This window comes from Doryrhamphus excisus, linkage group LG3 (genome assembly GCF_037039965.1).
Source record: "Doryrhamphus excisus strain RoL-2023G ecotype Guam linkage group LG3, RoL_Dexc_Guam_v1.1, whole genome shotgun sequence".
Lineage (NCBI taxonomy): Eukaryota > Metazoa > Chordata > Actinopteri > Syngnathiformes > Syngnathidae > Doryrhamphus > Doryrhamphus excisus.
In genome coordinates this window covers 25486466-25503012 of record NC_136359.1, presented here as the reverse complement: position 1 = coordinate 25503012, position 16547 = coordinate 25486466, and positions in this window count along the sequence as shown.

The window sequence follows — 16547 nt, the reverse complement described above, 5'->3', positions numbered from 1 at the left end:
TATTCTTTACGAAATCCACGCTTCACAGATTTTGGACTTTGAAAATGTGTCAGATGAAAGTAAAAACAGGATTAGAGTCTAATCCTCTTGAACGTTTGTGTCTTTTGGCCACAGGGAGAACCCTGATGGAGTCCTGCCGCAGAGAGAGACGAGAAGCGATGGAAAGACTTTGCTTGTTGCAATCCGGTAATGAGAGGCAGGAATAAAGTGGATGTATTCATGGACAAGCCAAAGCAGCAATTAAAGACAGAGGTATCGAACTTCAGACGCCCACTTTGGATCTTTTGAATGTAAATACAGCCGCTTCTCTGAAAGTGAATGGTGAGATATTCCAAATGAAATCCCTTCACACTAATGAGGGTGCTGTGATATCGCTACGCCCAGCCTCTCCGTGGCGGTACCCAAGTAGCTTCCTCTTGTTCAAATGTTTTAATCAGCTTGAAGGAGTTGGGGTTGTGATGTAACGCACTTTTTCTTTCTTTCTCATATCAAGGCAGTACTATTTGAACTAATGGCGGGTGTACACCACGGCGACTGGCTTAATTAGCTAAGTAGCTGTAGATAATAGCGGTGGGTGGGTGGATTGGTCCAAATATCGATACCAACAGTAGATTTTTGTCTTTTTTTAGAAAGTTCACAACTCAAAACAAAGCGCCTTTAATATCCTATAATTCATATTGGCTTACAGAAAATGCCACAAATGCGCCAGAACTGAAACCACGAATTGATGGCACATCTACTTATGTAAACACACGTCATGTTTTATACGCATGCGCACCACCTCCCCGACTCTACGTTCACATTTACAAGTCACATTTTTTGGTAATGTGAACGACAACGCAAAAGATTCGATTTTAAAAGAATCCCAATTGGGAATCAGATGCTGCAGTGTGAACAGAGCCTCAAAAAACCACAATCCATTCTTCACGGACACTGAGTAGATGTGTGGACGCATGGATGCATCGTTTGCATCGTTTGCATCGTTTGCATCGTTTGCATCGTTTGCATCGTTTGCATCCAGATAATCAAGATGTTTTCTGACAAAATTGATTAATGTTCTCTTTGGCCAACTGTGGTTTTGGTCTTGGAACTCTGCCATGCAGGCCGTTTTTGCCCAGTGTCTTTCTTGAACACTGTCCTTAACTGAGGCCTGCAGTTGTTTGGATGTCGTTGTGGGGTCTTTTGTGACCTCTTGGATGAGTCATTGCTGTGTTTTTGGCCAAATTGTGGTTGGCCGTCCACTCCTGGGAAAGTTCACCGCTGTTGTGTTTTTGCTATTGTGGTTCACCGGAGTCCTGAAGCTTAAGAAATGGCAATCACTTGGGCAGCAACCACAGGTCCATGTAGGTTCGTTGGTTTGTTATATGTAAAAGCTGCAAAAAAAAATCAGGATGGGGCAAATACTTTTTTTGAAGCTTGTAAAAAAAAAGACATTATTTTCTTTAACTTGTCAGGAATTTCCTGACTACAGCAGAGCTCACAAGTTTGTGTCCATTATTCCATCTGATTTGAGTAATATTTCTTATAATATATTAGTGTATTATATATATATGTATTTCTAGTCAGATACACATTCATGTCACACTGACTTGCTGACTGCTCGAAGCTAGAAGCTTCTTGAAGCCTCTTGTGTCCAAAACCAGTCACTCACATGCTTATCACCTGATACAAATAGCTTAGGGTGTCTCGGCATGTGAGTCTGCCCTTCATTGTCTCTATCCCTCACAGGAGAAGGGCATCACCCCTCCCCCTGCATATATGATTTCCTGCTTTCACTAACAATTTAGCATGAATAGCCAGACATTTTATATCAAAGCGTCTTGTTCACATTGTATTCATTTGTCTGCATAACTAGTTACATTCATGAAGGAGTAATTCCGTTGCTAATGCAGTATTTTTTTAGGGGTATCAAGCAACAATTTACTAAGAGCTAACTAAGACTAAACAATGAAAGAATTCCATTTGCAACACAACACGGAGGTAGGTAGCCATCTGCAAACGGGTTCGAGTGCAGCGGCCCCATGGTGCAATCAGCTTATCCTCACCACCGGCTAAGCTGATGCCAGCAGACAGGAAGCAGTTGTTGGCTCCTGCCGGGTCAGCGGCGACTTCAGCTGATGACCCGTTGTATCAGGCTGAAAGGCTAAGGGGGCCTGCTGAACATCACTTCTCCTTCCCCCAACACCCTTCCCTGCTAAAAGTCAGGGTGGCTCCTCTGGGCTTTTGTTGCATGATGGGATATGTTCCGATGCTCCGTCCGGCTGCTTTGGAGGAATGCTGCAGGTGCCCCCCCTTCCTGCGGATTGGTCAGTGGAGCGGAGAGGGATATCAAAGCTCTGTCGAGGAGGAGCGGGAAGTGGACTGAGAGGGTCATGTCTCATTGGGCCGAGTGGGGGCCCTAAGCCTGTCACATGGCTGATGGCTGATTTACCACTCCAGTGGAGAGGTGACGTCTCGGAAGCCGTCCCTCCGTGCCCACTAAGCACGCTCTTCATTGACCCGTCGTCCGGACTGCTCGCCATCGCTGCGGTGTTTCAACAACCTTCAATCTGTTTTCGCTTGGGTCCGGTCGGGATGGGCGGTAGCACCGGTGTTAATACGGATCAATAATATGATCGATAAATAAACACTGCTATCGTTTCCTCTTGCAGACATTGCTTTTGTTCACCCATCTAAATTATCTGTACTTGGGGCGAGGAGGAAGTGGGTGTGGTTCGACCAAAAATGGGTGGAGCTTAAAGCTGTACATTATTTTAAGTCTGGCATTGATTTGGATTGATCAGAAGTTTCTACGTGTATTGTTTATTATTCAACTATATTATTCCCACCAAAATAACGAAACTTTTTTGTAAACTTCTATGCACAAATTCCAAAAATGGTCACATCTCCCAAAATATAGTTCTCCCGCACAATTCCTAAAAATTCCATCCAAATCCATTCAGAACTTTTCATGTTATTTTGAACACAAACAAACCAGAAGGTAAACATCCTAAAAACGTCATTCTTTGCGCTGCGCTACGTTTGGCGGAGGTAATTATCGACCAATTATGTATTTGAAAATGTTATGTTCTTGTGGGTACAGGCTCCCTTAAGAGTTCCTACTTTTCCATTTTCCGTAAAATTGTGTTTCCTTGCACTCTCCCTCTTCCTGTACCCGTTCTACGGCAGTCGTCCATCTTCGACCACACAGACGTTTTGAATTTGGCGTCTCAGTCTGGCGCTGTCAAGGAAAAGAACAGGGCCCTTTTAGAGAAAAAAGAATACTCTCTGTCAACATGGAAGTCTTGAAGCCGAGTGCTTGCTGGGATTCCTGTCTCGTATCCTGTCGGACTTGAAAGACTGCTCACTGGGAATGAAGAAGGAGCTCACAGAGAAATATTCCCGCTGGACCTTCCAGCAGATGGAACAAGAACACCTTGAAGGAAGGGAGTGTCGTTGAGCCCAAGCCGTTTCTTTTGTCCCACGCAGATGAAAAGCAACGTGGGGCTGTCTCAAATCTCTAGATGTGTGCAGAAGTGAGTGACATGGAGAGACCACATGGATCTTCAATGGAGGAGGCCGTTTGAAAAGTGACAGAACGCCTTGTCAGATACAATGGTTTAAGAAGAGCGGTAATTCAACAGTGCTCAATCTGAAAGACTTCAGGGTGTCCTGGAGGAATAGCAATCCCTGCCGTTCTGTTGAAGCCTGGCATGAAATAACCATTCAGCATTCGCGACCCGCAAATTCACGGATTTTTGATCAAAGCATTATTTTTCTATTTGTGGGAAAACAAATACAAACCCCCAACACAAACCAACAGGAGTTCATCAAACCAAACGCCTATCCCACTCACGGTGCAACCAAAAATAACACAAGAGGAACACGTGGAACGCACAATGTAACCGCACCACACGGACTATCCGCGTATTGAAGCCCACTTGACTACTTTTTAGTGTCTTGAGTGAAATGCGTACATTTATACTTCATTGCAGTCTTGCACTTTCATTTCTTCATTTCTGGAAGTGACGTCATCAGGGTGACACTTCTCGGCTAAAGCAGAGTACATATTTTAATATAACAAATAGCAGTCATGCTAAGAATTGGTGTTGCTGCTGGATGTTCATAGTATCCAAGTGATAAGTTTGTTTTCACTTCCCAAGGAGGAAGGTTTAAAAGTGGACAAGAACAAGAGACAGATAGATGCCCACCTCGAGTTCTGTTCTTTGTGATGATCATTTGAAGGAACACCTCACCTCAAAGAAGCATTTGGCCTGTAAGTACAGTAGAAACGCATTTTGGAAAACAGTTTAACATTTAACATTCAAAACTTTGGCTATTACATTGTGACTTTTTCACATTTGCAGTTTTTTGTTTATTTCTGCAACAAAACATGTTCCACAGATAGTCCCTGCACCACGCTTTGGACACCCATGCGTGTTTTGCCAGGATGGTGAATGTGTCCAAGCTCTGCTTGCTCAAGTTGGTCATTATTACTCCAACGGATGTGGAATGTAGAATTGCTTCTGCCTGGACATCAACAAGTAGCAAGCATCTGTTTAATGGATGCTGTGAAAGCTGAATTTGTTTAGATTGGATTAGATTGGAAGGGGTGCCTAAAACGATTACGATTAGGCTTCCAATAATGCCTTGCAGACTGAATTATCGTTCAGTAGTGATTACATAATTGACAGTCTGATGGTACACAAAGAGTGGTAACAGTAACCTGCATTGAATGGCCATAACATTAGTTACACCAGCACAGTAGCACAAGAGCGGCATCAAACATTGTGTATGGCTCTCATACTACATTATATAGTACATAAGCGTGCTAAAACATGACACCCGCGGTGCAACCTTGATCTTGTTTCCTAATGTACACAGTGCATTTCACAAGACAGCGGGCAGGATCATGCATCAGTCATTTTTTTTCTCATCTGCTTGCTTTGGCTGGTGATAAAAAGTCAGTCGAAAAACTGTGCTTGAGAACAATACAGTCAAAAATAATTCAATAATAAAGTCTTACAGATCACTTCCACACACACACAGTACACATATAGTTGAATAATGAATAAATATATCCGTGACTTTAAATTGTGTTCAGATTGAAGCCCCACCCATTTTGAGTTCATCCACGTTCCGGTGTATGCCCCACCCACCCAGAGTACTGCTGTGGATACAGATAATGAATACAGGTAGTGGTGTAATCACTCATCCCCAGCAAACACTTAACAGTGCTTAGGACTTCTAAAGACTTGAAAAGTTCAAGCCTATGACTTGGGATTGGACTCCAAGTGTCTTGTCTGGACTTAACTAGAACTTGCACATCCGTGCTTGAGCCTTGACATGAGACTTGAGATTAACAACCTGAGACTCACCTGAGACTCGCAAAACACCGACTTTCTCCCACCTCTTGGTTTTCCAATTCACAGAACAGATCATGAACTGATCACGGTACCGCTGTACTTAAGTTCTAACACCAAAGCAGAAATCAGTGTTGCAGTGCAGTTCCCAGATGGAAGTTCTCCTTATAGACGGATCACGGTGACAAACCAGACAGGAGAGTTTCCACTAAGTCTTATGTAGGCTGAGATGTGTCTCTTGTCTATTGCCACTTAAAAACCCTTGGAGGAGTTTGGTGTTCAGCCACCTTCTCTGACCTGTCACTCACTCCTGTGACAGCTGCTAAGACTCTCGCCTCCTCCCTTTCCTTCCTCCTTTCTCGCTCCTTCACCCTCACCGTCCCTCCTAGTGCTCCCCACCCCCCAACCATGGAATTGTTGGTCTCAGAAGCACCAGTCAGTGTGACAGCTCCCTGTCGGCCTGTCTCATTAGAAGCAGCCAGCTTGGTCTGGGAAGCTGCGGGAGAAGCCGTTGACGTTCTTCTCTCCCGAGCCCTGAAAATGTGAGATCAGCTCTCTTGCCAGAGCATCATCTGACTGGATGTAGCGTTCACACATGCGCCCGTTCATTAAAACACAACCCGAGCTTCTATCGTTTAATTGCAGTGACCTTCTACATGTGAATTGTACCGGTGGGCTGATCGATGCAAATATGGATCATATTGATATACCATGGGTGGTATGGGTATCAGATCGATACTTGCCGGGCGAGACTGACATTTTCCAGCTCTTCAATGTTTATGTGTTTTTTGTTGCGTTGTTTATATTATTGCATTATTGATAAATACAATTATTTGTAAGCAATAATAATATACACCATGTCATAAACACAACAATATAAGACAATATAACAATATAACAACTGATACAATTATTCATGTATTCCTTTTTGCGACATAATGTTTTTTATAGCAAAATAAAGTTAATGGTGTATACTAATAACTGAACAAAAGTTTCACTTTTTTCAGTAGTTCAATGAAAAAAGTGAAAAACATATATTCTATTAGAGTTTGATTCACTCCACAAATAATGAAATCTTTCTGAATCGTATTTATTCATGTTTTCATATGTTTTATGATTAAAGCTACCAGTCAACAAAAGTCCCAAAATGAGTACAGATCAGGGCTTAGCTTCCAAAGTATTGAATTTAAACTTAAAGGGGACCTACGACTTATGTTCATTTTTCAACCCTTTGTTTGAGTTGTGGTCTCCTATAGAGCAGCTACACGCAATAACCCGCACAGAAAGCTTTTTAGATTTGTGCTTCCCACCAAATTGATGTGTCTCAATTTATTCCACCCACAGCCCGCCACCGGGCATGCCCACTACACTGTGCTTCCTTCCAAGGTACTTCCTAACTACAAACAAACCTAATATTTCTTGGGCTTGATAATAAATGAATAAAGTCTTGGAAGCCAATTGAAAGGTCTTTAGAAGCTACTGGTAGCTTATGATGGTCGCTGACTGGCTGGAGACCCCTGACTTACCATGTAGGAGCTCAGAGTGGTAACGGACCACCGCTGGTGCGGTGGAGCTCAGGAGAAGCCAGATGTGGAGCAACCTCGCCTGCTCGAGGGAGAGCGCTCATTGTCGGACAGACTTTGTCAGAGGCGCCGTTGGTGCAGTGAAGATCAGAAGCCGGACGTGAGGGCGCCACGTGGACCCACAGTGTGTCCGACATGAATGAACCTTTCTCGGCGAGGCCGTCCTGCTTCTGGTTCCAGCAACATTTGGATACATATTTCATGTCCCACGTGAAATGTCGCTGATAGATCTTTCTGGGAATCACCAGATACAATAACCTCTGCCTGAGCTTGTTTCATAAACGGAGAATCAGAGCTTGGGGGAGGGTAGCTTATCTGGCCTACAGCCACGCCCATATAAGGAAGTCATATAAGGAAGGCCATATAAGGGGTAGTTTTACCACGACTTCCCAAACTTCATTACCTGAAACTTTGGCATCGTTCAACATGAGAGTACAACATTGTAACTCCATTTATAGGTCAGAAAAGTGGAAATAAAATAATGTTGATATTTTTTCTCGGTCAGCACTTCTCGAAGTCTAGACAGCTTAATGATTACATCCACCTTTTATCTTGCAGTTAGGACTAGTTGTATAAATTTGTCACGAGTTGCTTTTGAGAAAATGTGTTTAAGCCCGCCCTCTGCTGCTCAGCGTGGACACGTCTTGACCCCACACATCTGGACCAATGACATTCACCTTCAACAGTAAAAAAGACAAAGAAAAAAACCAATCGTAAGCCAGATCCTGTCATTCATTTCAAAGAGGCGGCTCTCAGAGCCGATATGTTGGCAAACCGACACATCACTACAGTACACGAACAGGCCCGAAATCAGATCAGTAGTCTACCACATCAGACAGGACCCCAGGGGTATGCTGTGCAAAGAAGACTGAGACGGTGCAGCACATCACAGCAGAGTGAGATATCGGCAGGAAGGGCATACAACCAGGTAGCAGGAATAGCGTACCAGTACATCTGTGCCAGATGTGGAATGGAGGTCCCAGAATGGAGTGAAACACTACTGAAGTTGATTGAGAACAACCAGGCCAAGATCTTGTGGGACTTTCAGATCCAGACAGTCAAACTGGTGGTGGCCAAGCAGACCGACATAGTGTTGGTGGATAAGCATCAGAAGATTCAATTCCGAATGATGGCAACATCTGGAAGAAGGAACACAAATAGCTAGAGAAATTGCAAGTTCTGAAGGAAGGACCTGAAATTGAAGGAGATATGCCTTTTACATTTTTTTTTTTGTCGACAATGGAACCAGTACTGATTGGGGCAATGGGGGCAGTCACTCCCAAGCTGGATGGATGGCTCCAATGGATACCAGGAACATCTGATATCTCTGTTCAGAAGACCAAAATACTGGGAACCGCTTAGATCCTGAACAGAACGCTCAATCTTCCACGGTTCTGGCAGATTTGATTGTTTTGTTTTGGGTTTTTTTGTCTGCTTGCTTACAATTTGGCTAGTTGAAAAGTCAGTTGGAAAACTTGCTTGTAGTACTGACCATGGTGCTTTTGAGACAAATATAGAGAAAAGGCCTGACAGATATCTTTCCCTGTTTGCCATCACGGGATATTTGCATCAATCGCCAAAATCACACGGATCATTAAGTAATAAAGTCTTACAGTCATACACAGCACCCATACAGCTCAACAATAAACAATAAATATTCTGATCAATCCATGTCCATTTCAGACTCAAAATATTGCACCAATTTAAGCCCCACCCATTCTCCTTTTCGGTTGTAAGCCCTGCCCACTACAGTACGGATATGATACAGTCAGCTTCATAAGCAAGGCCTCTCGTAGCTGCTGAGGTTGGACGCAGTAAGACAATCATTTGAAAACTCTTCAAAAAAGTCAAGTGGTAGACCCAAAAAAGTGCCACCGACCCTGAGCCGATTGGCTGTTCATCAAGACATGGGACGAGTCGTATCCGGCAACAATCCACTATCCGTAACGGATACTCGTTTGTAACGACTGTCCGGCTCATCCCGATACAGTAGATTTGTTGATATTTTGGCCGGTCACACATAGCAGCAGATACCGAGCCTAACGAGTCTTTGTTGAGATTCTGTTGAGAAGACTTCACGTCAAGGAAACTCAGGAAGACTTAGAAGACTTAGAGGTCCAGAATGGCCTGCATCCTTTGACCTTGATCAAGTCAAATTATTTCATATCTTAGAAGGTTGTAAACACGTTTTCAATATTCTATTTAAAAAGACGGAATCCCACTTTGGGACTTCAACTGTTTCATCCTGATTATAATAACAATCAACAACATTTACCTGGTATCGGATTGATGCCAAAGTGTCGCCAACCCAAAGTGACTGAGCTCTAAAGGAATCATCTGGAATGTACAGAACAGAACCAAGTGTAGATGTTTGTATCGCAGTTAGCCATTGACTCTCGATGAAGAGAAACAAAAGCGTTTACTTTTAGACCTGCATATCAAACGGCCTTCAAGGACAAAATATGCCTGGAAAAGTCTCCCCCATCAGACGCCTATGATTCCCGCTCATTTATTGTTTGTCCTTGAGTGCTAATTGTGCAACACAGAGAGGCAACCATTAGGCAGGCTTGCGTTTGATGTTTCTCGAAGCCGCAGCGTGATGCAAGACGGTGAATAGTTAAAATTCTAATTGAGTGAAGAACGTACATCGTTATATTTTGAGGAGGCTTTGTCTCCCTCCACTTTTAATGACTGTAACGTGGCCATCTCGGGTAGGAAAGAGTAGATATTTTTCAAATGAATAATGAACTGTGAAGTCTTTTGAATATGTATGAGGATGTAAGACCCAAGGCAAGATGTACACAAGCTCCCTTGATGGGTGTGAAGTTGATCATATCATTTCCTTCCACAGAGTGAGTCTCAATTAGTAGACTTTAAACCCGGGCTCATTGAAACATAGCTGTGCTCCAGAAGAAGTGAAGCATGAGGAAGCGACGTGGACGATAGGAGCAATTCATCACATTTATTTTACCACCCAAAATCACGAGAACGGGATTTTTTTCCAATGATGTCATCATATTGCGACTTTATTTGCTTTCTAATAAAAGGCCCTGACCTCCCTTCCTGAGCCCTCTCAAATAAGGCTGAGTTTTACTTTACTTTAGTTTTAATTAATTTCATTTAATCGATATACGGCAGTTTTGCAGCGTGTGAAGCACCGCCGAGCTCCTCAGTGGCTGCCGCCATCCCGGGAGAGGCGGTTGCTGTGTGTGACTGGCCAATCACAGAGCGTGGAGAGTGAATACATAATGAGCAGAATATGGATAATGATGAGATTTACTCGTTTTACACTCAAAATTCATTATTCGTAATAGAAAAATCTTTTTAATGAGTATCCAGTTCATCCCTAGTCATGAGTGAGCAATGGCAATTCCGGAGTTCTGGAGCTCAATCTATTTCCATACAGTAGTCCCTTGTTTATGGCGAGTAATTGTTTTCATACCCGATAAGTGAATTTCAGCAAAGTAGGATTTCTTATTTATGGATTCAATATTTTCATGGTTAGAGTATAGAAAACCCGTTTACGACTTTCTAAATACAGTTTGTAACATTATTAGAGCCCTCTCAGCATGGAATAACACCCCTATACTCATAGTTAGCATCCTATTACCAAATATTTTAGACATAATACGACAATGTCAGGGCAAAACGGTGCCCGGGTGGTGAAATGTAGGCCACACAGTCAGACGTACCACAGGTTCGATTCTCCGTTTGGACATTTGTGGCGTTAACATGTTGTCCCCTTCCATGCGTGGGTTTTCTCATACTCCATTTTTGGTGTATGCCCCACCCACCCATACTCCATTTTCCTCCCACATTCCAAAAACATGCTAGGTTAATTAGCCACTCCAAATTGTCCATAGGTATGAATGTGAGTGTGAATGGTTGTTTGTCTATATGTGCCCTGGGATTGCCTGGCCACCAGTCCACCTCTCGACCAAAGACACCTGGGATAGGCTCCAGCATAACCGTGACCCTAGTGAGGATAAGCGGCATAGAAAATGAGCAACAATGTCAAAAATGGACCTTTTTATGTGAGTATCAGTTATGCATGGATTTTCTCTATTTGCTGGTGGTCCCTCATGAAAAGTGGCGATCTACTGGCGGCCATGACATGACACACATGTCACAATAAAAAAAAGTTTCTAGTGGTAAAGCTCTTTTACTAATCAGTTCGATAAGGAGAAAAACAGAGTTTATTTCTTCAAGCTAACTGTTCTTATTGCTATTGGCATCTAGAAATAGGTCATTCTTTGTTTGTGATGCACCATCTGATGAACCCCCACCACATTCTGCAAATCAGAAACATGAAATCCAACTCCTTCCCCCAGCCGCTTGTAGCACATGGCTGGAAAAAAAAAGGTTGAGGGCAGAATTGAGAAAGAAGAGAAAAATAATTGGACTTCCCAACCCCCATGCTTCTGCCCCCGCCCCCAATCATTGTTCACCGACACAATTAACACTGCCCTCGTCAAGAGGCCTAGAGAGAAAATCTGCTCTTTGGACAAAAAAAGCAGTAACATATTGTGTCCTTTATACACGTGCACGCAAATAGCACTGGTAGCGCTGTCCAACGTAAACAACTGACAAAGTCATTCATTCATAAAATCCCAATGTGTGACTTTCTCTAATTACAGAGCATGTCGGCCCCAATTAGACCACTGCTTCCCCTCTGTTTTATTCTTAATTAACAAAGCCCTGGTAATTACAGGTTTCATGAGAAGGGAGGGTTTAAGGCATTAGCTGGCCAACGCAGCAAGCTGTTAACTCCATCCATGTCAGTGAACACCAAAGAAGCTTTTTTTCACACCACTGACCCAGCTATGCTTTGCTCGCCGCTTGGCGTTCCCCATCAAGGTGTCGTCTTCTGCAGCCATGAATTAGCCGAGGAATAAAGGCCAGCCACACGGGGTCAAGCAAACGCTTTGTCTGCTGGGGTGATGATTGCACTCCGATTACCTTTTCATATGTAGGATAAATTGGAGGGCACACTTAACGTTGCCATTATTCTCCCGGGAGCTGCTGTAGGGTTGAAATGTTCCAGGGTGAATGGGCGTCACTTATGAGCTCCGTGGCCGCCATCGCTGTTAGCTCAGCACCGTAGCGCTGGTGGAGAGAAAGTGGTATCGAAGTGGAGACCACAGCTTATTTTTACTGCTTCTTGGTATATTCTGAAGATTAAATCAATGTATTATTTCCGAGATATGGTCCACAGAGATGAGTTTGTGCCATTTGCTTGTTGTGAGTCTCTAAAAATAAACTTACATTTTGTTTTTTTCAACTCTAAATCTTCTAATACACATATTTCATGTTTGATAATTGTCAACCAGGCAGTTTTTTTAGCAAAGATCTCAATAATTTTGTTACTTTTCATTGTGTTCCAAAGTATCAGTATAAGCTGTTACTTTTTTATAAACTTGTACAGCGGTGCGGCTGTCCTTAACTAAATTCTAATCTTGTGGCATCTCCTTTACTTCAGAACTTGTGAGTCTGTTAGGAAACTCTTTCTCTCTTTCTTTGGCAGGAAACAATCACAAGCTATCAGTGGACCCGGGTCATTATATGCATATAATAGTATAACATCATAACAGTCTGCCTCACTGTGTCATCTTACACTTTTTTAAAAACACAACACTCATCACACAGCAACCTAACACTCAAAAGGTATAATTTACATGGTTTAAATGAAACACTTTTAAATGCATTGTGTCTGAGCAATGCATTAATTGGGGCCTGCAATGACGTCAGCCTCCCTCCCTATTTAAAATATTACATTTCATTACATTTGATAGTCAAAATGAATTATTTTCATTGTGTTGATTGTATATGCAATCAGATCAATGTGCTTAACAAAACAAAAAAAGAAAAAAAAATATTTTTATTGTGCATTCACATTTTTCCCCTAGGGACGCAAGTGATTGGATGGAATGGAACAATTTTTGTTCTTCGTCTGTTTGGAATCTACACACACTGCAAATAAGGTTCAGGAATGAACTGCTGTCAATCTTCAATACAATGTATAGACAGTAAAGATTTCTTACTGCTGCTGAATCTACTTGCTACTTGAACTACGCACAAAAACATTTTCATCTTTATCATCGCGAAGTTGGAGCTCCACATCTATTTCCTCCTGCTACAAATGTTAAGTACTGACAAGAGTGAAGAGAGAGGTTTTGCACCTCACCCGAGTGTGGGTGCTTTCCTGTCCGGGGGGAAAGGCCAAAGCACGGACGTGATTTACAGAGGCCATCAAGGGATGCATGTCTATTACCCGTGGCTGATGTCTTTGCCTTTATATTGCCTCTCATTACCTCATTTGTCTCTGTGTGACACTTAGCAACTCCGCCGCCCTCATAAAGCCAGTTCAAAGACGACCGGGCAGATCCGTGGCCTCCCTACCTTCTTTGGTGACAGCCTCAGAGCCATATTTCACACATGTCCACTGGACGGGATGGTTATAGACACAAGAAATACATTTTGGTTTTGTTGATTTTATTGCTAGTCTAACCCTTAAGAGGCCACACGTTAAATATCCTGCAATGAATTCATAGAAAACAAGCTGGAAAATATCACTGCAAATATATGTTGCCATGGACAAAATGTGTGTGTGTATAAATGTACTGTATGTACAGTATGTACTGGGCCAAACACTTGGCAGGGTGTGGTGAGTTTGAGGCTTGCGATGGGATCAACGCCCTGGTCATTCAGGTTAGTAATAATGTTACAAGACTAGAAACAAATGCATTGCGAAATGCATTCACCGCACTCACGATCTAAATGTTCCCAACAGAGGGCCAGCGCCAAGCACGTGGGTATGCATATATTGCGTAATATGAATATGTAAAGGTGACTATAGGTGTGTGTTTTTCATGTCTTGAAGCGCTTAATAATGTTAAAAAAACACATATTTAAAAAGTTGTAAACAGCTTTTCTATGTTCTAACTACAATCGGCAAGTAAACCTACTTTGTGGAAATATATTTATCGCTGTCGGGTCTGGAACCGATTAACTGCAATAAACAAAGGATTACTGTAGTGCAAATTACAATAAAAGGAAAAACTACTATTGGCTTTCATTCAAATCTTTTGATATTTTGCACCCAGAGCCCTCTGTGTCCAATTACCTATTCAACAATACAACCAATAAATAAATAATTCACCAATGTCACAAACATAAAATACACATATTTGAGAAAATGAACATAGAGTGATATCTGTCGGGGAGGGGGGCTTCTGTGAGGGATAGAGACAGTGAAGGGCAGACTCGCATGCCTAGACACCCAAGGTTATTAGAATCAGGTGACAAGCCAATCACAGAATGTCAATGTTAAATGAAGGTGTATCTTAGCAGAATTACAAAATTTAATTTAATTTAATTTAATTTAATTTAATTTAATTTAATTTAATTTAATTTAATTTAATTTAATTTAATTTAATTTAATTTAATTTAATTTAATTTAATTTAATTTAATAGTATTTGTTAATACCTGGGTTGTTTACATTGTTTATTTTTTTATATCGTGTATTTTGTACTGCTTAACTGATTCTGTACTCTTGCTGCTGTGCAATGCAAATTTCCCCACTAAGGGACGAATAAAGGAATATCTTATCTTATCTTAATTATACATCCAACTATCCATTTTCTATGCCACTTATCCTCACTTCGGTCTTGAGTATGTTAGAGCGAGAGGCGGGGTACAGCCAAATGCAGGATAAGTATAATTAATATTATTCTAATCAAATAGTACAACGGACACAAAAGATTTTCAAAGTGCAATCTTGGATCCATTTGGCCTCCCTTAGTGTGCACGTTGTCAACAACCAACAAGGAGTTTTCTCTTCACGTTGAGCTCGGAAAAGACCACCTGAATATGTCCTTGTTGTTCAATTCCCTTCCATAGTGTCAGCCATCAGCATCCTGCAGGAGCAGGGTCAGACTATCATTACTTTCATCTTTGTCTTTCATCATTTACTGGAGTGGTGTGGACTATTTACACATCACTGCCTGGTGTTTTACTGGTAATGGACGAGCTGGAATCTCTATGTATCTGAGTGCTGTGTATCTGCAGCTACAGAAGAGGACATTAGCAGCGTGTTCACTCAAGTCCCACCCAGGTTTAGGGGTACACTCATCAGTGGCAGCTGCTCTTGGAGTATTTTCTTAATAAGCCGATCAAAGGCCGTGAAAAGGTGCTAAGTGGTTTGAAGCCGCACTGCAAAGATCCGCTCCTGGCTTTTGATCCACTCAACTCCAACTCCATTCCGGCCTGACTTCATTTCAATATAGACCGGAATCTGTTTTGGTCTTCATAAACTGTAGCATTCATTGCATCCTGTTTGATGTGAATGCCTGCTTATGCCTGACAACAAGCAGGCAGCAGTGTGTGTTGGAACCCCCACCCCCACCACCCACCCCCCAGGTACCCGCCAAGGTCTTGGCTTTCCCCAGACTAATCAAGTGCACTGTTAAATGTTATTAGTTATGGATAGTTGTTATAGTTATATAGTTATGGATAGTTGTTATAGTTATATAGTTATGGATAGTTGTTATAGTTATATAGTTATGGATAGTTGTTATAGTTATATAGTTATGGATAGTTGTTATAGTTATATAGTTATGGATAGTTGTTACAGTTATATAGTTATGGATAGTTGTTATAGTTATATAGTTATGGATAGTTGTTACAGTTATATAGTTATGGATAGTTGTTATAGTTATATAGTTATGGATAGTTGTTCTAGTTATATAGTTATGGATAGTTGTTACAGTTATATAGTTATGGATAGTTGTTACAGTTATATAGTTATGGATAGTTGTTACAGTTATATTGTTATGGATAGTTGTTACAGTTATATAGTTATGGATAGTTGTTATAGTTATATAGTTATGGATAGTTGTTATAGTTATATAGTTATGGATAGTTGTCATAGTTATATAGTTATGGATAGTTGTTATAGTTATATAGTTATGGATAGTTGTTATAGTTATATAGTTATGGATAGTTGTTATAGTTATATAGTTATATAGTATGCTGACACCCACATCTATGTGACTGCAGAAAGTTGACTGCCTGTGGTTTCAGACCAGACGGTATCACGGTTGGGTCTGAATCCACACAATTAGAGCGTACAAAAGCTGTACGCAGACTTCTAAATAAGGTTTGGAAATTATTAGAGCCCTCTAGACATGAAATAGCAACCCTATATTCTTCTTTACACTCTTATTTCTCAATATAGAGATGTAAGAAGAGAAAATAAGACATAAATAAGGGTGTTCCGGGGCTACAGAAGCTGAGTAGGAGGCCGACAGGAAGTGACGTTTGGGGTTCAGAGTTGAGTTTTACTTTGGTGTGGGTTACAGCCGCAATTGTGGTCCATGTTAGGGATTATTGCGCCTGTTGTGAGATCATTCAAACCTGCAATAAAAGGCTGTTGTTCCCGCTTGTGTGTCTCACCAATATTACAGTAACATTACTGATTCCTAGTGACCAGTGCAGAATATTACATATCATCACAACATTTGAACTTTTCTATTTTACTTCAATTAACATTAATTGTCATGCTTCAAAATACTTCATTTAGACTAAAATATGTAAAATTTCCAGCATGATTTACGTATAATA